A 22565-nucleotide genomic window follows, 5' to 3' on the forward strand; every position below is an offset into this window, starting at 1 on the left:
TTCTCACCGCCTTTTAATACCATCTCTTTCGGCATGCCTTTTAGGAAAGCTGCATATTTATTCATAATAACTGGTTTATTTGAAGCTGCTACCGCTTGTGCCTTTCTGACACTGGCTTGGGAAAGGGTGATAAGCACTTGCCAATGAGGGTCACAGGTACGCCCCAGTCGTAAAAACAATACGAGCTATTAAAATCTGTAACAAAATTAATAATGATTTACACAGCATAGACATTTTGGTTATTATGCAAAACTGAGAACTATCGGATTCCACTTAACCCTTACCTTTGTCTCCACATCCAATGCAACAGACCGTCCTTTAACGAGAATATGTAGGCATAGTTCTTCCACCAATCCAGAAATGAATTCCGTGGACAAATGGTATATCGTTTGCGGAATTTCTCCTCAGACATGTTAAATGTGATCGTCTTTTTATGCTTTTCTTTTATTTAAAGCCCGTTCTTAGGCCACATCCACCTCATAAACACTTTCCAAAACATTTAAGTAACCGTGGAACATCTTTTATATACGATAAACGTAGTGAAAAGTTACTCTCCATTAACTGCCACACAAACCTTGACCTTGCAAAGGTTAATCTATTCCCCCAAGGTTACATGCGAGGTTAAAACGTCAAAATATTTAGCGCGATACCAATTTGCAACATTTTAGGTTTTGGTTTTACCTTTGACAATTAGCGCGATACCAAATGTGCGTTACGTGTCACACGTCTAAGTTTTGGCTTAGGTTTTTGTTTTGACAGTTAGCGCGATACGAAATGTACACAACGTGTCAGATTGGCGAGGTTGAAGGTTTTGGTTAAACCTTTGACAATTAGCGCGATTGGCCCCCAGATGTTCTACATACAATCAACCTATAAGCCCTGCTGCTCTGCCTTCCTTGTTATAACTAAAGCATTGGCATTTCGGTAACTTTCGGGGTATATAGGTTGTAGTTACCTAAAGTTTTTTTTTTGCTAATAAAAATTTTAAAAAAAACTGCTTCACTCAATAGGTACTTTACATACCAATAATTTATTTTTCACATGGCTAGCTCGGAAAGGCTTTCTTTCTAATTAGAAACCTGCACGGAAAAGCGTTTTTGCACGCTAGCGTGTAAAAAGAATTTGAAATTCGAACTTGACGACGGACTGTGGTCTTAGAGGACGGAAAAAAAAGGAATAGTCTAAGACTGTGGTACACCCATGCACCTAACTTTTTCTTTCAATAAAAAAAAAAGATAATGACACGTTCGACTACGCGATTTGTCGTACAATACCTATTTATGTAATATAAATCCATTGGTATATTTTATTCTTATTATTATTGACATTAAATTGACAATGATAACTAATTGTGTTTATTAAATTATTTTAATTCGTCGAAGAACTAAAACAATTTCAATAATCACTTAATAACACAAAATAAAAGTACAAGCAAGAATAAAAATTAATGAAGTTTAAATTCAGAACGCACCCGAAGATAAACTTTCTCTTCTATTTAAAAAAAATGATGTTCAACTGTTTTTCTTTCATCTACCATTTTCCTTGCTATAGTGAGGTGAAAAATTGTGTGTTTTGCTCGGCAGCAAAGTTGTTTTGCGTCTCGTGGCTTGAAACCCTCGCTACGCTCAGGAATCTATTTTTGGACCGCTCGTTTCGCTCATGCACCTTAACTTGCTTCGCTTGCTCAGGTTTCAACGCAGGCACTCGCGCAAACAACAACTTTGCAGCCTTGCATAACAAATAACTATTTTTATATAAACTGAAGTAAATAGAATACGCATAGTATACAATATAAATTTTTATAATTAATTTCATTTGTTAACAAATAAATTACGCAATAAAGCCTGTGCCCCTGCCGCCCGACCCGCGCTAGAAGATCCGATTCTGTACGGAATTATTTTGACTTTGAATTCGAACTGACGTAGTAGGTATCCACTTTTAACAATAAAACTGAAACGAAATAAGATATAAAAAAACAGCTTTTATGAAGTTGTAGATCAATTTCGCTAAAAATGGCGATTACGTTAGTTACGATAAGGAGCGCAGTGCTGCTTCTACTACTTCATGGATCTCAACAACGACGAAAGAACTTTTTTCGTTTAGAAATGTTATGTTCTCTATGGTCATTTTAAAAATAATACTTTAGCGCGATTATAAGAATAGGCGGGAAAGTTTTACTTGTGTGTTGGCGGAATCATCTATTTTGTATAATAATCAGTTTTTTACAAAGCTGTTGTACAGAGGCAAAAACAAGTGACTGAATTAAGCAAAATGTTATTTTTTTTCCATTCCTATAATTTTAAGTAATTAATTTATTCTTTTTTTTTAAGATACTAAGTAACTTAATGAACAAGTAGTGCTCCTGATGGCAAGCGACACGCCAGTCCATAACCGTTGCAGTGCCACTAAGAGCTTCAAATTCTCATGGGCACTGCCACTGCGCCCGTCACCCTGTAATTTCATCAGCACCCTTCTAAACCGGAACGCAGTAATGGTCGTATTACTGCTTGACGGCAACTTTTCACAAAGAGCTCTGCTGCCTAAATTTCATTCATTATAAAATTCATGTTGTAATTGATTACATAAAATATTTTGATAGGCTAACTTGGTTAAGTCAATGTTTATCAGTTTACCCATTGTCGTGTACTCATATTGGTGATGGCTGTGGAATTCCTAAACTCGTTTAACCGGATGTCATTAAAAATATATAAAAAAACGTCGCAAATAACGTAGGTTGTTTCTTTCAATACTCCGTGAGGTATCAAAGTATAAATGAAAAAAATAATTACAAACTTTAAGCAATTACGTATTGTTGAAGTACTCTCTACTACTCAAGTTGTGGTAATTTCTTTTTTTCATCGTTTGGATAATTTTAAACTTACCTTTCATAAAAATTTCTGTCTTTACTTGCAAAATACAGCTCTCAAAGAGTCGTTTGATCGTCTCTTCGTTATTAAAATCGTGTCCATTGAAAGATTTTTATATGTATAGACCGAAACAAGGGAAAAATCTATGCGGTGAATAACGTAACACATCCTAACCTAACTGCAATATTATTGGAAGGCTTAGTAACGATGCTGTTTGGCATTATCGTGAAGAAATACGATGGTAACTTTACGATTCACCAGATCGAAAATTATAAACTTAAACTTTTCCGTCTATTATTAAAATGCGCGCGAAAATATTAGTTTTGAAATGACCATAGACATTAAAAGAAAAAAGTTCTTTTTTGTTTAATGTTAGCTAGTGATGAAAACGAAGCGAATAAGATAGTTAGTTTTTAGTAGCAGTAGAGTTCCAGGTGAAGGAGGTCGTTTAGGAAAGTACTGCCACCTTACCTATTTCTGCCGCCAAGCAGCAGGTATTGTGAGCGTTACTGCGTTCCAGTTTTGAAGGGTAAGGGTGCTAGTGAAATTACAGTCGCATGGTACGTTTCAGTCTATGTCTCAGGGTGACGGCCGCAGTGGCAGTGTCTTTTAAATCTTTTATAAATTACAGTTGACAAATCCTCTAACAAAGCGACGACTAACAAAAGAAATAGCAAGCGATAAATGGCACAAATACGTCACTGACCAACTTTTGACTTGGGATATGTTAGTCACTGTTTAGAAAAACTTAGATTTTAAATATTACTTTAGACTGATTTTTGTTACTTGTAATTTGCAATATTTATGAATGACCTGTCACAAAAAAATTGTGATTTTAGAACTTCTTTTTCTCTTACCTTACATATGCAAAGAGGGGATCTGTTGGGAGATGCAAAGTATAGACCGGATCCATTGGTAATTGGCGGTTGATCAGTTGTAGAATCAGATGGGAATAACCCGAACGAACTGTTTACTACAATCTAAGTTGTACAAAGTTTATAATTACAACTTTTTTATAAAAAAAAACGGATCTCAAAAGTTTACGGATAACGCTTTCGCTGCGTCGGTTACCGCGGTCTCCTTAAGATTAATAAAATGCATTTGGAAGTCCTCGTCAAAACGAGACATTTGAGTCCAAACACAAGGTAGCTGTTGTACACTGTTGAGGAGTTCTAATTGTAAAAATAAATCTAATTCTAATATTTAATTGGAATTACATCTACGTACAGAAAATTTTATTGAAATCCGTTAACAGAAAATGGGTGAAATTCAAAACACCAAATTCATCCCCTATTTTGCCACTGTTAGAGATGGAATATTTTCTTTAAATTTGGGAGGGACCACAACTAAAGTACCCCCTTTCCAACAAGAAAAGAAACGTCCAAATCGGTTCACAAATGTCGGAGTTATCGCATAAAACATATACAAAAATAGTCAATTTGAGAACTTCCTTTTTGAACTCGCTTTAAAAAAAAAGTCCTGTATAACTCGTAATTAACCAACTGATATTATAAAATGTAATATCCTTGTATCTATGCAAATATTATAATTGAATATAAATGAAGGCAAATGAAGGAAAACTTAGACGGTGTAATGGAGGAAATTAAAGTTTGGTTATCACCGGGACCAAAACAGGTTGACGAAAAAGGTTGTTTACCTCTCATTTGAACTCTGCTATGGAGTTCTTTTTCAAGGTTTCGTAGCACTATACACACTTAAAAAAAATAAAATTACCAAACTTGTGAGACAAACTAGCCAAATTTTTCATCGACCAAGCGAAGCAGGGAGAATGAACTACGAATTTTTATTCAAATCGTGATTATTTTAGATTAGAAAAAACAAAACAAATGACTCCATTCCTACTGCTATTGTATGTCTGAATCACATGAATCGACTTTCGTTTACTTGCATTCCAAAATTGTAAAATGTTTTACACATTGTTTCGTTAATTTGAGATTGTAATCCAAAATTGTCATTTCAATTAATGAAAAAGAAACTTTTATAGGTTTTTTACAGGTGGCGCTATGTTAAGAAAGGCCATAAAAACCAAAAACAATGATCTGCAACAAGTAGAAATAGTAGCTCAGTTAAGAGAACGATAGCACCGCTTTGACGAAAAAGGCGCTGATTCGAGAATAATATCTTATTATCAATAATAACATAAACTAGGGGGAAAAATCCAAAAAAATATATGTATGTCATTGTAGTAAAACATATTAAATTATATTCAATAAAATAAATATTGTAATGTATTTTTTTACATTGCAATCCAAAATTGTAATTTGTTTAACTAATATTTTTAAATCAGACTGCACTCCAAAATTGTAACATACGCTTGTATAAGGGCATACAGCTATTTTTGTACATTTTTCCTTATTACGTTTTCACTTTAGAACAGAGTTTGTAAAACACATTAGCATTATAGAGATAAATAAACCGATTTAGGTTTTTGTGTGGTTATTATACGCTATTTCGAGATATCATAATTTGTGCTTATGGCGACTGTCTGTAGAATATTTCCACCATTTTAAACAATACTAAAGTTATCATTTTACTCGAGTAGTTAAGTGGTGACAGTTAAGTAAGAACCCGCATGGCGATTAAGACCCCTATGCATGTAATGTTAACTATAACTGTTTATTTCACACAAAATGATGATTTTTCTAAAAGAGATGAATGTTTGGAAAAATGACTGTCATTAGTGTTGATAGATTGCGGATGATTTCGATATTAAACTTATTAGTAATAATTATACATGTTCGTTATATACCTGTTAGCAATAATAATAATATTAATCCTGTCATTCGAATGATAATTAGTAACCTACTATTTTTCGTATACGAATGATCAGAAGGATCATTTATTAGAAATTAGTATTACTAATTCATAGACTGCATAGAACATAGTTTCTCAGTCGTCCCAGTGGGCGTTGAATAGTCCAAGGGGGGGCGGCAGAGGCCACGCAATTGGGGGCTACCGTTTTGAAAAAACTTGAATCATCTATAGAAGCTACACTAAATAATACATAATTTTTAAACCGACTTCAAAAAAAGGAGGAAGTTCTCAACTCGAATTTATTTTTTTCTTGTATGTTATGCGATAAGTCAAATTTGTGAACGGATTTTGGTGATTCTTTTTTTGTTCGAAAGAGGGTACCTCAGTAATGGTCTCATTTAAATTTGAAGAAAATATTCGACCTCTAAAGGTGGCAAACCAGGGGATGAATGACTTGAGGTCGGTTTTTAGTACTGAAGTCGGTCTTGCTTCATGCAGTTAATGAAGTCGTTACCAACTTCATTAAGTGATTGATTATATTTAACCAATCGTCAATCAAACGAGGTGCGAATCCGGATTCGAATCCACAGCCTTCTGCTTGAGAGGCGGTAGGTCAAACCATTAGGCCATCGCGGCTTTTCTAGGTGCCAATTAAGATAGGATAATTTCTCAAATCTGACTTAGAACCCATGCATATGGCGCCTTCTAAACGCGCCAACGACGCGCGTTTCTCGAACGCGCGTTACACGGCATCTACGCTTATACGCGCCGCCGATGGGCTGTAGTGAATCGATTCAAACGCACGCAAACAACGCGTTCCAAACAAGAAGCTTATATACTCCACTAGAGTTTACACTTAGAATTTCACGTGATTACTTCATTTCAAAAACTAACTGAAATTCACAAACAAAACTAAAATTAAAACTATCTCTTATCAAAACGCCCGATACATACGCGGAACTACAGCGCGTCTACGGCGCGTATACGCTCAGATGACGCGCGTCAATTAACGCGTGTCCCTGTGTGCATAGGCTCTTACCGGGACCTTCCCATCTAGCGCTATAGTGCAAACCGTTAGGTCACCGAGGTCATTATAATAAGGTACAAAATTTTATTACAGGTCGCGCCCTGCGGCAACTTGACCAGGACACGGGCTTCGTTTCCTCATTGGATAGGTAAACTTGGCGGAAGTAGCTGCTTATTGTTTACCTTGTGACTATCTAGATAGAGTTTACTTAGCGATCAAACAATATAATAACTACTTAATGGACGGTCAATGTCATCTTTTCTTATAGATTTCTTTTTTTATATTGCTGAACATGGATATTGGCCAATCATTAATCATCAACTTATCACGATGCACTCAGCTTATTGTTAATGGAATGTACACAATAACGCAGTATTGCAGAATACTGCTATTTTGAAGTACGCATACGGCGACGAGCGGGCAAGCGAAAATGTATCGCCACCATCTTACTTCTTAAGATGTTTAGTTCTAAATATTATACAATAACGCGGTAGGTATTCTGCAACACAACAACACGTAATAAAATGGGACAAGAGTTTTGTACGGTCTGTAATACCTATTTTTTTGGTGCTTCTTGGATATGAGACGTTTATACGGCTTGAAATATCCCATTTTTGAGCTAAGTGTGCTCTTCGGATATTTACTACAGATACTTAGGTTATTTTATAAGATCGTAAGGCAATTATGTGTTAAACGAAGACGTGGGCCGTTTCAGTGTTGTATTATGTGATAAATACATTGTGATATTTATAATCGGAATTGCTTGCTTTCACCGATATCTACGCAAACAATCAAAATAGATAATAAAAGGACTGATAACATTATAACTTAATTAACTACCGCCCAATCGCACACTGAAACCCTGGAGGGGGCTTGACAATTCCTGATAATGGAAATGAATCTTACTTCTTGTTTTTCTTTTTGAAACAAACCTACGACTACGACTCATGGAATTTATAAGAGCCCGAAATGCACAGACATACACGCGATGTAGATACAAAATAAGTTTCATTTTAAAAATTGTACACAATATTGTTTTTAGGTAAATATTATGAAAAAAGGAAAATATTAACGTTATTTTTTTGCTTAAATTAGAGTAGATGCATTGTTGTTTTGAAAGACGATAAAACTACAGGAAAAAATGTCATGGTGGGAACATATTATCTGCTGCCGTTAGTGGGAAGAGCGCACGTGACATCTTTTAAAAAAAAAATGTTATGTATACTGTCGTGACCAGTAAAAAAAGGCCTATCTGTCACTATTTTATTTTTTCCTACGTGGTTAAGGTATGAAACATTATTTTATCGGTTTTCAGTTTTTGTCACAAGTGCCCTTTCAGCTAACGGCGACAAATATGCAATTGTAATGTTCATTGTTTTTCGGCCGTGGTAAAGTAAGGAATACTGCCCTTGTCATAACTAACGCATTTGCATTTCCGTAACTTTCGAGATATTGGCATCTAGTTTTTTTTTAATCAATTGCCTCTTTTGCTTAACAATAAAATTGAAACTACATAAGATATTAAAAAACCGATTAGAGGGAATTGTAGATCTAATTTTGCTGACCTTAGATGTGTTAATAACTCAATTTTGCAAAAATGTTGATTACGTTAGTTACGGATACGGATGGCAGAATTCAGGGTGGATTTAACAATTTCATACAAAGTACATAGAACCGACAACCGTCTACGATTTTCGAGGCTTATCTTGTTGAATTTAAGCGGCGAGAGTAAACATCTAATAATAATAATAGCCTATGAAGGGGCCTTGGCCCACTTCTGGGCAAAGGCGTCTTTTCACAATGAGAGGGTTTGGGCTGTAGTTCCCGCGCGTATCCAATTCGGATTGAGAAATTCGCACAAACTGCTTTGCAGGTGTCACCGAAAAGCTCAAGGACATTTCCAAATTTAAATCGTCGAGTAAACTACTATGTATTATTTTATTATATTATTTTCCTTTTTCGGAAATTGTGAGATGCATTATGTAAGACTTTTACAATTTTAACGGAAAAAAGCTATTTACACAATTCGATTTCTTGTTCCATGTTGTTAAGTACACGATTAATTGACGCCAAAATCGTAAGTCACTTTAATTAGTGTTATATCGAAGAGCGGTGGTACACCTATTAAGGCTACGTGTACATCAAATGTACAGTCAACAACACATCAAGCTATACATACACTTTTGTTCGAATATTGCCTCCAGTGCAACGAAACAAGATCCGTTAGGCTCAATTTATATTGCGGCGGAACGGAATGAAAGCGAATTGTTGTAACGATATTGTACATGGCAATTATGCCATGTATAAAGTTCATTAAGAACTTTATGGTCAATTGTGTAATGTACAAACTAGATACGAGCCAAAATCTTCCGCGAAATGCGCGAGCTTTTTCGAGCATAAAATTCATTATGCAATGTACGGACAACGGCACATCAGACTACACATTTTTGTTCGAAAATCGCCTCCAGTGCAACGGAACAAGATACGTCAATGCGTAGCTCGATGTGCTGGCGTTTGTACATAAAATATCGTTACAAAAATTTGCTTTTCTTCCGTTCCGCCGCAATGTAAATTGACCCTTAGTGTGTAACTTGATGTGCTGCCGTCTGTACATAATATGTGAAGATCTAGACTACATTATAACGTAAACGTCCAGTGCACATTATAGTGAAAATATCGCGTTCAAATCTATAATAATAATTTTATGACCATAGGCGAGAGGTTCCCAAACTATTTGTCTAGACCCCCGCCTTTCCAATGTTGATTTTGTAAATTTATCAACTACAAATATAAAAATTACCTCATCTCAAACTTGGAGTCCCTGTAGTTTGAGTATCAGAGCAACGGAATTCATATCGTAACAACACCCAGACTAATTTAGAACAGTTCATTTCCTAATACTATTTTAATTAATCATTCAATATCAATATATTAATAAATCATAACAATTCATCCAGCGCCCATATTGCAAACAGTTAGGTTACCGAGTTCGTCAAAATTATAGCAAAACTATAGCAAACAAAAACGACACTATCATAACATAATGGCATATAAAATGGCCACTGCGGAGGCGGAATTTCGGCATCAGGGAGCGTTGACCGCTGAGCGTGCCTCCTCCACTATCGACAAGAAGACTTATTGATATTCAAAAACATCAGACCACACCGCTTTATTATTGAATACAAAAGCGTAAACACTGGCTGTTGACAAATTTTTGTTAAAAAAATAGTTTTTATAATCAAATTTAAAAAATATGGAGTTAGGAAAAGAAACTATTTTTCCGGATTTAAATCGCGTATATTTGTTTTTTCAAACAAACCGACGTTTCGGGCCCTTTACAGGTCCCATGGTCACGGTTGACTGAGGTGGTACAGTCTTCAACCAGTTATGTCTAATATTAATGCAAACCACCCTAGTTTTTCACTATAGTTACAATAGTTATTAATTAAATACCTTATTTTTAATTTTACAAAGAAAACATTCCAATTTACGCTACATTAAGTTTTACAAATTATTTTATTGAATGAATTTTTATTAAGTTCAATTTATTATTAATTAATAATAGAAATTAGAATAAACTTAAACATATTAATTAATACTGCAGTCTTATGTCTGTTTGGGATTTTTCATCAGAGGAAATACTGGATCCCAAACTGGTGGTACGGAGAAACCATCTTCCCTGTTGAAATTAGGATGTTTTTTAATTTCAATGACCTCTCGCAGCATCCTGGGTAGATAAAGGACTTCTTTTGCAAGGACCTGGGGTTTGTCAAACTTCATTGAATGTGTAGGTTTATCCATGACATGCTCGCAGACTGCAGACTTGTTTATGCAACGGTGTTTGACATCAGCTATATGTTCTTTGACGCGGGTACAAATACTTCTTAAATATGGAGTTCCTTTTTTAAATAAAAAACCCAAATATTTATTCTCAGATTTTGAGATTTATGTCTATTTCGACTTTTGTCGATTAACGTGAAAGTCTAACGAAAAATGTCGATCGACTACCAAATTTCAATTCTCACACACTTTAGATATAAAAGCGTCCGGAAATGTCTATACGTTTTTTAGTGAATCATGTTGGCAGCATTGCGTTACTGACATATTAATATCTGATTTCTGAACGTCTCACTGATGTTAAACAAAATTTTTTCTTTAACAATTAAACAAAAAAAAGACAATAAAAAAAATTGGATTCGCTCGAAAATCGAAAATAAAAAATTAAATCGAAAATAAAAACGACACTTTTCCCTCCACCCGCCTTTTGAAGGGAAAAGTGTCATTTTTATTTTTATTTCAATTATTTTGTGAAATCTAGTTTAAAGTGGAATAGGATAGTGCTATTGTGCCTTAATCGAAGATTAAAACGCGAAATTATACGAATCTCGAACTACCTAAGCTACCTATGAACTAACCAAGCACGCTGTCTCAAATTGCCTATCTTCTTTGTGGCGGCCATATTTACAGAAACATAATTAAACGAAGACATGGCTCAAAGGACTTGTATCCAAGCCAAAATTATTAATAAAAAAATAAACAAACATTTAAAAAAATATGTATGATTATTAATTAACATTCGTGATTTTGGCGCAAAAATTGTAGGTCGGTCGTCAAAAAGGGGTCGATTCGGCAAGTGGTATGACGTCTTTATGTGTTTGCAGCACGGGCTGCTTCTTCCACTACTTCGTTTACAAAAACCACTATTTTACTGTTTCCATTATTCTGTAGGTACACAACCCTCTCTACCTCATCTATTCATATTATACACTAATTCCATACAATATAATAACAAACCTAATCTACTTACAACGCCTAATAATATCTTTCGCTGTTCAATTTGAATTACTAGGTACTAACAAAATTAAATAAAATTTACATAACGTCGCTTATCAAACAACACTGCTTAACTAATTTCAAGTAATTTTATTGGAGCGTGATAAACCTGCATATATTATTGTATATAAAAGGTTTTTATAATTTTTTTACCTGTTATTAGTAATAGGTTAATTAACCTTATATTATTAGTCATAGGTATGATAAAAAAAGTCTTTTATACAATATGTATGTAAGTTTTTCACGCTCCTATAAAATTACTTGAAATGACTTAAACGATGTTTGCTAAGCGACGACAAATGATAAACGACGAAATTCTATCACGCGAGAATCAGGTTTGAAACATGTCGAGCAAAAATTCGACTTAAATATGTGAGTTGTCCGTTAGTTAATATATACAATTCCATTTTTAACTTCTTCAGCGACTTAGTCCACAATTGGAACGTGCTTTTGGAAGATGTTTTTTCTATCTATATATTTGTTTTTAATAACAAGCTCGACATTTGACTATGAAAGAGAGAATGAAAAATGATACAACAAAGGCTATGAATTTCAAACCTGTGGTGTAGGCTTATTTATCAACAGAGATCAAAATAGACAACATATTTCGTACCCTAATAAAGGCACATGCGATGTAAGTCAAAAGTTTTTGTCGCATGAAAGTCGTAATAATTATACTTTTCTAAAAAAACGACCTCAAAACTTTGTGGACTTAATGAAACCTATTTGCCAAGTTTTATTGAAGTCGGTTAACGAAAAGTGGGTGAAATCCAATAACCCGGATACATATCCCAATTTGCCACCTTCAGAGGTGGAATTTTCTTCAAATTTGAATGGGACCCTTTTCAACAAAAAAATACAGAATCATGGAAATCGGTTCTCAAATGTCGGTATAATTAACACTAAATAAATACAGCTGAATTAAGAACCTCCTCCTTTTTTGAAGTCGCGTAATAAAGAATACGAACTACATGAAACAAGTTATGCATATGTGATATTTTATAGCTCTCCTTAAAATACGCATAAAAACCTGTCGCCTCTATTCCTTCGTAGATTCTTTAAACCTCTTATGATGCAAATAAGGTCATTGGTCATTAACCTTAGCCTATATGCTATGTATAGTTGGTGTACTTAATAAACAAATTAATGCAGACTTACGTAATTGTTACTTTGTAGAATTTAGAGCATTTACTTACCGGCAGCGGCTAAAAACGCTTATATTAACGCCAACGGAACGCGCGAGACAACGGGCCAGCACTTACCTGGAAAAGGAACACATGTTTGTAAATCGAACGTGTTTTAAAAATACATGTTTTTAAACAAAGAACGCGCTCGCGAGATTTGTGTGGGAAATTAAGAGTAACAAAAATTTGCATTAAATCGTTATCGTGAGTTTCCGCCGCACCGGCTCGAGTAAACTCGGTGCATATCAGGGAAACGAAAACATTGGTCGAAAGTTATGGAACGCAATGATTTGAAAATATGCAGTCGAATTCCGAATACGATTACCAAGGCTGCAGTAAAAGGTGTTTCTAAACTAAAATTGTACAACGTAAATAAGTAACTACAGAAACATTACAGTGAAATGGAACTTTTCAAGTTATGTCTTAGAGCGACGGGCGCTGTGACAGTACCCCTCAAATCTTTGCGATTTGGGCACTTGAACGGCTATGGGCAGGCGTGTCACTGCGTATCATAAAAAAAAGTTATTTGTGTGGACACTGTGACTTCTCCCAACAAGAATCGCAAAAAATTCTTACTATAACATACATATAATAACATTTTGTAGCCATAGAGCTCCTTGTGAGAGAGTACGTCCAGGGAAGTACTGCCACATTACCTATTTCTGCCGCCAAGAAGTAATGAGAGCGTCACTGCGTTCCGTTTTCAAATGGCACGGGTATTGACGAAATTACAAGCACATGAGACTTAAGTTGCCTATACATTAGGCGCACGATTAGATCGTCCCGTTACTTCTTGTTCTTAAAATGCCTCTCCACTACTGGAGGTTGACTGTCAATATGACAATTTGTCCCTGTCCATGGCCAAACGAACCAGCGTAACCATGACTTTCTACGTCTTCCAGAGCGTCTCTTGCCTTCAATCTTTCCCATCATTATGAGTTGAAGCAGTCGGTATCTATCGTGTCGAAACACGCGACCGAGATATGTTAATTTGCGCTTCTTCCCGTCGCTTGTTAAAAAAAAACTTTCATAATTTTCTCACAGGTAGCAGTTTTAAAACCTATATAAAGATCTGTAACAAGTACATAGACAAATTCGTTAGATCTTCTGATTACATAGCTTAGTTGGCAAGAATCATGGCTCCGGTGTGGCAACAGACGCTGGTTCGAGTCCAGTCATGCACACTTGCTTACGCGATGGTGTTTGACATCAGCTGTATGTTCTTTGAACTTGATCTAAATAACTTTATAACTTCCTCTTGGTCTTTTTTTGACTCTTTTTCCTTCCACAACCCTTCCAAGAAAACTGACTTGTCATATCAGTTGCCTAAACTTCCCTATCGACTTCAACAAGCTTCTTTTTATTTTAACTACATGATTTTTTTTTTTACAAGTAGCTCTTCCTAACCTAAACCAAAATTTCGAGAGATTTGTCGAAAGATAAGCGTTCAATGTAATGCGATATCACAGTTTAACGTAATTAACAACAGCGGATGCGTGTGGGCGCAAGCGCATGTGGTGGACATTAACGGTCCATTACCAAGTCTTTGGTCAGTGTCAATGACATCTTCCATGGTGATATGTCATGGGGCTTCAATTACAATGTTATTTTATGACAGCAAGTTTTTATTTTAATTAGTTCTTTGTAATTTTTTTCTAGTTTCAGGAGTTTCTTTTTCAAAGCTTTCATTTTTCCAAAATACTTTTATAAATGTTCATTTCTAGTTAATTAAATTAATTTTATCGAGTTCTTAGGTTTTCGTGATTGTTACACATAGGAAATGAAACTACTTTTCCGGATTTAAATCGCGTATATTTGTTTCTTCAAACAAATCGACGTTTCGGGCCCTTTACAGGTCCCACGGTCACGGTTGACTGAACTGGTACAGTCTTCAACCAGTTATGTCTAATATTAATGCAAACCACCCTATTTATCCACTATAGTTACAACAGTTATTAATTAAATACCTTATTTTTAATTTTACAGAGAAAACATTCCAATTTACGCTACATTAAATTTTACAAATTATTGAATTAATTTTTATTAAGTTCAATTTATTATTAATTAATAATAGAAATTAGAATAAACTAAAGCATATTAACTAGTACTGCAGTCTTATGTCTGTTTGAGATTTTTCATCAGGGGAAATACTGGATCCCAAACTGGTGGTAAGGAGAAACCACCTCCCCTGTTGAAATTAGAATGTTTTTTAATTTCTATGGCCTCTCGCAGCATCATGGGTAGATAACGGACTTCTTTTGCAAGAACCTGGGGTTTGTCAAACTTCATTGAATGTGTAGGTTTATCGATGACATGCTCGCATCGTCGGTTTGTTTGAAAAAACAAATATACGCGATTTAAATCCGGAAAAATAGTTTAATGTCCTATAAATTAATTTTATTTCAATGCTCTATACATAGTTAAATTATCATCTATTCCAAGCTAAAGAATGTTTTAGTATTAATTTCGTTTTTGTACAGAAAGTTTTTTTTTTTCATAACATCAAGTAACGGGACTAACAAGTGCTGCCACGTTTACCGATTTCTGCCGCCGAAAAGTAATGTGCATTAATGCGTTCCGGTTTTGAAGGGAAAGGGTGCAGGTGAAATTACAGGCCCACGTCAACTTATGTATCAGCGTGGCAGGGACAGTAAAAGGAACAATAAAGCACACACTCATTGCCCAGCACTATGGAAACCCTGTATCGCGGGTGCCATGGACACACATATAGACAACCACAAATTACACCCAAACTCTGGCAACACACTACCTAACTATTCCATGCATGGTGACGGTATACCGATTGATGCCATCTTGATTATCACAGCTATTATTATTATTATATCGATAGACTCTCGCCTTTACCAAGGCCTAAAAGATTAATTTTGAATTTCTAAATGGGAGAGCCGGTATTCCCCGGCTCGCACTCAGGTTCAAGAACCGGCGAACAATAAGGCTCTAGACAGACAGACTGCATTTCAACTGCACTCCGACTGCAAATTAGCACATTCCAGTCGATGTGCAGTTTTTTGCAGTTGCAACCAAACGGCAGTTCAAACGCAGTTGGACCAACTGCCGTATGGAGCAGGACCGCCTTTTGCATTTGTGTTGGAAGCGACACGCCGTTTGAAATCCACCCGCCTCAACCTGTTAGCAGGGTCTATATTGTTATTATTATAGATATACATTGTAGATTTTCACCTCTCCCAAAGCCTAAAAGATTATTATTAACTGGTATGGACGTGCACAAGACTTGTTCGCCCCGTCGCTTGCTATTATAAAACAAGCAATAGTTAGTAAACTGAACAGGAAAACGCCATTGATGAAAACGCAAGCTAGTAAGCATGACCTAAATTATTTAAATAATTTGAATCATGACGCGTAATGCAATTTTGCGCTTCGTTATCGTCAAGTCGTTTGTCAGCCGGGCCCATCCACCTACAGAATGTAATTTGCAGTGTCACAACTTGTTATTGTTCCGAGTCGACGACCTACCGTGTCGCAACAGTGCGTTTTTGCTGCACAGCGTAATTTTATATTAAAGCCCTGGGGTAAATGGAACCACTGTAACAAGACCTTTCCCTGTCTCTTAAAACTAACATCCAAAAGGTATCTTATAGATCGCGCTCTTTTGGGCGTCTTATGAGTTATTCCTGGCAGTGCGTTTCCGTAATAGAAATTGCAAAATTGCCTGACACTGTTTAGTAAAGAACGCTTAGTGTGCAGTATGCTACTGGTATAATTCATGTTGAGAAATTATAAACAAAAATGATGCTCGGAAATGTTTCATGAAATTTAAGTATATTGAAAATATCATCCTACGTGACCGATTTAAATATTATGATTATCTGACTTAAAAAAAGGAGGAAATTCTCAATTCTACAATATGTTTTTTTTGTATGTATTTTACGCGATAGCTCCGTTCACATTTCGCACTATTAATATAATAGTGTACTAACTCAAAATGTCTCTTTTTCCCAGATGGATAAAAACGAATTACTCACTTTCTAAGAAAGATTATTAAAATTTATATTTAAATTTATATAATATATATTTAAACCTACACGGTTAAAGTTTATTACAGACATCTAAACAATTTTCTACTAGCCAAATGTACAGACTCGTCGTAAAGACTTACAAAAAGTTTTGTCTCATTTTGAGTTAAGTAAGATATCTTTTCATTATTTCTCACAATATTACAATACAACGTGTAGAGAATCAAATTTTACGTTCATTTGTATAATCTCTGTATTGAGATTATTTATTAGGTCCATCCAGTAATTTCTTGAACTTTCAAATCGTGTTTGGTCAATTTCCATCAGTTTTGAGTTACGACAGTATTTGGTTTCAAAGGCGATTATATATACATTTATTAGTAAGCAAAAGTTTATTTCGGTATATTTGTGTATACAAATGTCTATGTAAGTATACAGTATCGTTACATATTTTTATAATATATATTATATAATATAACTTGCCTCCTGCCTGCTTGCTCTATTTAGCTGTCCTCTTCGTTAAAGGTTCTCTGGAAGAGATCGCTCTTATCGATAAGGCCGCCTTTACCGCACCACTTTGCACATTTTCTGTGTGAGAGCAATAAAGTATATATCCACAGACCACATAACTTCCGTGTATATATCTACCTTTACTGTCCGGTCATTGCAAAGACGATAAAGCAAAACAAATCAGGATACTAGAAGGTTATTATTGTTCCACTACAAACCAGCAATATGATGACTTCTGTTCCAAAGAAAGCACTTTCCTTTGAAATAACTCTTATAAGTACTCGTAAAGGTATAAAATCGTATAATCCGGGCAAGAATTATCGCGGCTACCAGCTTTTCTTCCACAGGCGACTGTTCCCATAAAACAGAACGTATACTTATGAAGACATGATTCTGCATCACGGCTACAATTAAATAATAATAAAGGTAGATAACTACATATAGGTAACACTTAAGTAAAACACTGCCTTTAAATGATACCACATGATTTCAACACTGGAGCAATAAAATTTTAATAGCATATTGAAAATTCTTGTAATACGTTTTACAATTGTTCTATTATATATTCTTTATTGCCCCAAATAAATACAACAGAAATATTAGATTAACAGAAAGTGAGCAAAAGGTGGACTTATCTGTAAAAGACATCTCTCCCACCCAGGGCAGTGAGAGCTAAGAGTAGTTCTCCTATCTATTTTGAGAATGGCCGTTCTCATAACAAATAATGAAAAGGCAACAAGTCTAAAACCTTTGTTATAACGTGTTGATTGAGATTTATGGTCCGTACACCCCGTGGAGTCGATTGCACCCGTGTCGTTTCGATCCAACAGTGGATTTAAGTCGCTACATTTAATAAAAATCGCAATAAAAGTGATAGAGATGACAAAAAACTTCTGAATACAAATAAGTGAAATGGGAAAAGTTCACAAACTCGAATTTTTTTTCCGAAATAGCGTTTGTCCGAATTTTATGTTGGATGTTTATTGCAAAGACACGATTAGGTTCGGTTAAGTTAGGTTTAAAAGTAAAAAACTTTTTCTCTCAAAATTACTTTCGAGGTTATGAAAATTCGCGCAAACGTTATCTCTGTAAAATGTAATTTCGGACTATTGATAGGTAACCTAGGAATAACTTCGAAACCAGATTTGTAGAAAAACTTGAATTAAAAATTACTCAAATAATCATTGACTTACAATTATATGGACGTCGGGTCCGCGCTAAAAAGTGTCCGAACTTATAGGGCGTTAAAATCGTATACAGAGCGTCATTCACGGTTTAGTCTTCGTTTGTTCGACTGACAGCGAAGCAAGCAAAATTAGACAGTACTGCGATGACATTACAATTTAAATTCAACGTTTTAGCTTTTTCATATTCCTTTACATGTCACTACGTTTAAATAGGTTGACTTGGGACATTTTTTTCGTGGTTTTTGTATTAGACCCGTCGTCCATTTATTTGTAAGTCAATGCAAATAATACTAATTTTTCAGTTTATTGAATGTTACGATGTTTTACTACCAATTACATATTTATTTAAATATGAAATTGGTAATTATATTTATAGCAGTAGAGCTCCTTGTGAAATCCAGGGTAATATGGCGACCTTACCTATTTCTGCCGCCAAGCAGTAATGTCAGCATTACTGTGTAGGCACATGGGACTTGTCAACTTGTGTCTCAGGGTGACGGGCGCAGTGGCAGTGCACCTGAGATCTTTGCGATTTAAAGCTCTCAGTGCCAATGCAACTGTTATGGACAGGCGTGTAGCTTGCCATCAGGCGCACGACTTGTTCGTCTCGTCACTTAATATTAACTAATTTGTTATAATTATTAACACAAAGATCGAATGCAAAGAAAAGTTCCTTCTATTCGATTGGACTCTGGATAGAGTTACGGCAAAAAAGTCGTTGAAAATCAAAAACAAACATCTGCAACAAGCAAATAGAAAAATTCATAAACTCTGCTGGTTCGTTCCGTGGCTTAATTGGCAGAGCGTCTAGCATGGATTTCTGGAAGGCGCTGGTTCGAATCCAGCCGGATCGAAGACCTTTATAATTATATCAAATTTAACTACCTCCGAACAAAAAAGGCACAACTAACAATAACCTAGTCTTAAATAAGGGCATTCCCTGTACTATGAAAATCAGAGCAATGGATGTCACTCTAACGCACAACCCAGCACACCCAGATCAGAACCAATTCACAAAAGTTAATTCCCCAAATTGGTCCTATCGGGAATCGAACCCGGGATCTTCTCATCTAAGAGCCCACAGTGCAAACACTTACGCCATCGAGGTCGTCAAATCGTTGTTAACATTCCAAACTCAATAATGCATCTCACACACTAAAATAGCGACCAAGTAAGTAATAGTAATTGTAATGTAATGACATGTAATTTCTAAAATTTTTATTGCGTTCATGTTAATTATCATTCATTTATTTGGTAATTTGGATTTTAATCATGATTTTATTAAGTTATTTTGAATGTTTACTTTTGACTAAATTATTATTGCAGTGAATTTTACATTCTGTATTTTAAATATTTTGACATCTCGATTTTGAAAATTTTAATGTACACTTCATATATAATACACCATATATTCACCATACACTCAGTTGTTACTAATATATATAAGGTTGCTTACTAAGAAACTATGGACGTATGGTGTCTGACAATAGAAGATTTTAATTTTTTTAAATTTTATTTATTTAATAAATCTCGCGAATCAATGGAGTATACCGTACCTATTATCATTGTACCGTAAAACAATACAACAAAGTCGCAATTTCGACATACAATCAAAAACCTTCATAGCTCAGCCCGAAACTGTACGAGGAAGTTTGTTACGATGTTCATCCCGTGTCACCCATCCTGTCCTGAACTAAACTGTAGTTTGTTGCCACCTGTTGGCCTGAATAATTATTATTTTACGTACTTATTTTAAATCGCTTCTGCTATGTCATCAGAGACTTGGGATAAGCGTTTTTTTTTTTCGGCAATAGCACAATCGTTCGGCGTCAGGGACTCAAGTTCAAGAATATGCCATACGTATTATTTTCTAATTCATAAGCATTTATCAGGTACAGTTAACATCATGAATGAATTTGAATATTTATGAGGCATTTATTAATAAGAATCATTTATAAAAATACGCTTACTACAGAAGAGAGAAAAAAAGAAAGAGTTCGTCCAGTTAGGTACTGTCTTACCTATTTCTGCCGAAAAGCAGTAATGAGACCAAGAATTACAGGCACATGGGACTTGTCAACTAATGTCTCAGGGTGGTCGGCGCAGTGGCAGTGTCAGGTCTTTGTGATTTAAAATTCGAAAGGCATTGCAACTGTTATGGATATTTCAATCGCTAATTTTGAACGAATGGAAACAGTTGCTTCAGTAACGCGATTTTCAGTAATGCAGAACACGAGCAAAAAGAACATGAATTGACAATGTTGAAAACAGCGCTTCAGTGGTTACATGCAGAACTATAAATGACATACAGTTGTTAGAGACAATTCTAAAACAGCCGCGTGGCCTCGACTTTTGTTGCGTAAGTACAAAAAAATTGTAGTTTAAAATTCCGAAACAATATGATAGCGATAGGACTTTAACCTTTCAAGTGCAAGTTTGTTTCTTTTACCGATTTGCCTTGCAATTTCTATACATCACGGTCATTGATCTAAGAAGAAAAAACTAGCCTAACATAGCAATTGGACGTAGTTGAACAAAAAGTATACAATGCACATTCAGTCACTTTCGTGTTTTTCACACAAAGTTTAAAAGTGTTTCTCACTCTTGTTTTATTTTCAAAACTAACTAACTAACTAGTAACTCCAGAGATATTTATTTATACATGTTGGATTTTTTTTGCTGATCTAAGAGGTTAGACTTTGGGAACCGTTTGGTACATATAATTCATTTTTTGATAATGTTGTGGATTGGATACTTTTTGCTTAACTACGTTCGATAGTAATAATGAACCTTGTGCCAAAAAACGTTAGGTACAATTTCCATTGAAAATCAGCTGAAAATTAATGATAGTATATTATAAATTCATTTTTGGTTACTTTAAACAATGATAATAATGATAACTCCGTAATAATTTGTAAGGTTGCCTGGTAGAGATCGCTGTCTAGCCACAAGGACGCCGATTGTGCCTTTAACTACGTTTTATCTTTTTTTGTATTGTCACTGTTTATTATTTTGTGTGCAATAAAGCCTATTCTATTCTATAATAATATTATTAATACAAAGATCAAACACAAAGAAAATATCTTTCGATCTGCCTAGATTCGATACCAGCATCTTCAGCAAATCGTGCCTGACGGAACGAACCAGCAAACTGCGAATTTTTCTGTGTTTATTGCAGATAAACACATTTCCGTTCGTTAGGTCTTTCGTGACGATTTTTTTCTTACTTTTTGACCTTTGTTATTAATAATTACAACAAACTAGTGGTGAGTAATTTCACGAAAAAAATAATCATATCATGATAGTAAAACTAGGGCTTGCTTCCGAGAATTCCCGGTTCCGGTACTGTACCCGGTACTCCCAGTTATAGCAAAGAACTACCTACCTGGCGGGGTTATGTGGGACTCCTTCCGTTGATCCATCCGGCGATACAAGCTCGCCCGATGGATCTTCGGAGGCCTACCCACTCGTACTACCGGCTCGTGGGATCCCGTTAAGACTCACTGAGCTGAGTAATATCGCCCGTTGAACAAACATTAAGACTAATTTAAAACACAAGAGGTTATTTCCCATTAAATTCTGAAAAATAGTTTCGTTAATTGTTTTTACGTAGTTAATTCTATGATGTAATTAATAATCGTTTTGAAGACTGATAATAATTGTTAATGCCATCATAATGCTACTTAAACTTATTACTTAACTACAATGTGATTTTACATTGTAATGTTATGTTAAATTTAATAGTAATTATCTCTCAAATAGATGTTTTGAATAAAAACCTTTAGTTTTATAAGCGAATGAAGATTTTCTTTATTTTTTTTTGGTATTATTACTACGTAAATTATTGAATACGGATAACCCGGAAAAAGTATACTAATGGTTACTGTTTTAGCTTTTCAAGTAGTACCGGGAATACCGGTACTGACCTGAGCACAGCATCGGGAATCAAAATTTAAGGAAACCGGGCCGGTTCTACAAGCTCTAAGTAAAACATAGAGATATTCAATAAACTTAATATTACAATGATAATATTTTTAAGCTGTTAATTGTCACTGAAATAAATACAAATACTTTATTAAAGTGAAAGCGATGACCGGGAATTTATTACACAAGTTTGATCACAACGTTCACAATAAGTGACATAATCAACTAAACAAAAGAACTCATCGTCTATCAGTTGGCGTTTT

At 35.1% G+C, this 22565-nt stretch overlaps 1 protein-coding gene across 1 annotated transcript in view; it reads right to left on the reverse strand.

Annotated features, from left to right (window-relative positions):
- LOC113225657 (cyclic AMP response element-binding protein A) overlaps nucleotides 1-22565 on the reverse strand; it is a 237187-nt gene that overhangs the window by 119435 nt on the left and 95187 nt on the right. The gene's annotated exons all lie outside the window — the stretch shown is intronic.

Source organism: Hyposmocoma kahamanoa, unplaced genomic scaffold (genome assembly GCF_003589595.1).
Source record: "Hyposmocoma kahamanoa isolate Upper Pololo Valley unplaced genomic scaffold, ASM358959v1 169, whole genome shotgun sequence".
Lineage (NCBI taxonomy): Eukaryota > Metazoa > Arthropoda > Insecta > Lepidoptera > Cosmopterigidae > Hyposmocoma > Hyposmocoma kahamanoa.